Source organism: Octopus bimaculoides, chromosome 2 (genome assembly GCF_001194135.2).
Source record: "Octopus bimaculoides isolate UCB-OBI-ISO-001 chromosome 2, ASM119413v2, whole genome shotgun sequence".
Lineage (NCBI taxonomy): Eukaryota > Metazoa > Mollusca > Cephalopoda > Octopoda > Octopodidae > Octopus > Octopus bimaculoides.
In genome coordinates, this window is record NC_068982.1 from 144,046,801 (window position 1) to 144,048,267 (window position 1,467).

The 1,467-nt window shown below is 38.1% G+C and overlaps 1 protein-coding gene across 3 annotated transcripts in view; it reads left to right on the plus strand.

Annotated features, from left to right (window-relative positions):
* LOC106875158 (probable ATP-dependent RNA helicase DHX34) overlaps positions 1-1,467 on the plus strand; it is a 50,217-nt gene that overhangs the window by 43,526 nt on the left and 5,224 nt on the right. The gene's annotated exons all lie outside the window — the stretch shown is intronic.

The window sequence follows — 1,467 nt, forward strand, 5'->3', positions numbered from 1 at the left end:
ATATATATATATATATATATATATATATATATAGGTGCTGGCATGGCTGTGCAGTTAAGAAGCTTGTTTCCCAGCTATGTGATCTTGGGTTCAGTCCCACTGTATGGCACCTTGGGCAAGTGCCTCCTACTGTCACTTCAGGCTGACCAAAGCCTTGTGAATGGAGTTGGTTGACAGAAGCTGAAAGAAGCCTGTCATGTAGTGTGTATGTGTGTGTGTGTGTGTTTGTGTGTAATCCTCAGGGATATTCAGCTTGATGTAGAATGTAACAAGGCTGGCCCCATGAAATATAGGTACTACTCAGTTTTACCAGCTGAGTAAATCTGAGCAACATGAAATAAAGTATCTTGCTCAAGGACACAATGTGTCAGGTCTTGAACTCACGACTTTATAATTGTGAGCCAAATGCCCTAACCAGTTAGCCATGCACCTTCACTGTTTAATGTAAATACATCCTTGAAAGGCAAGTTACTATGGTATTTGTCCAGAATAAATATCTGAGGAAAATGAAAATCATCTCAGAAGCAGCCAGCAAAAACACTAGATGCATTTCAGCCTAGTTGGACCTTATGAATGGCATAAGGTTCCACTAGGACTTTAAAAAAATCTGTTGTACACAACACAAGGGAAAAACAAGGAGAATAACAAAAGGATCAGGTTATAAATAGAATATAGGTGAATATATGAAGTAAGAGAGGGAGCAAAAGAAACAGTAGATAATACAGGGTAGGAATGAGAGAGATAAATAGATAGAGGAAAGGATGGCAGTAATGCAAAGAGAAAGGATCAAGCAGGAATTAAACTAAGAGAAATATGAAATTTGGACCAAGTGAAATAAGGATAGAAAGAAAGGTTGCGGGAGGATGATAAAATAAGCTAATAGAGAAGGTGGAAACATATGAGAGCCAAATGAGAATGGAACTATTGGATTGAGGAATTGGTGGTGGATGAAAGTGGAAGAAGGAAGAGTAGAGAAGTGAATGGGAAAAGAGCAATAGGAGGTGAGATAAATAAGTTGTGCAGGCTGAAGAATGAAAAGAGGATAAGGGAATGGTGAAGTATGTCATAAGGTTAGCATTTGATCATTTATTTACTAATGATGGGGGAAAATAAATGTTGAAATGATATTAATTATAGAAGTTGAGTCAGATATATATTTAACTAGCAGAAATACCCGGCTTTGCCCGGGTTAAAGAGAATAATGAAATTTAAAAACGCCGTCTAGACTACGCAACCCTCAACTGTTAGTAGCTACGATACCATATTTCTACATTAATAACTCTCCAATCCATGCCAGCATGGAACATAGACATTAAGTGGAATGCCAGTCTCTCATCTAGGAGGGCCTTGAAATCAATGTTACCAACTGGGGACTATGTGTGTCGTAGTGATAATAAAAAGACCCAAAGGAGGTCTGCAACGAAATAATTTTACTCAACACTTTGCAAGTGAATCAGTGGAGGCAAA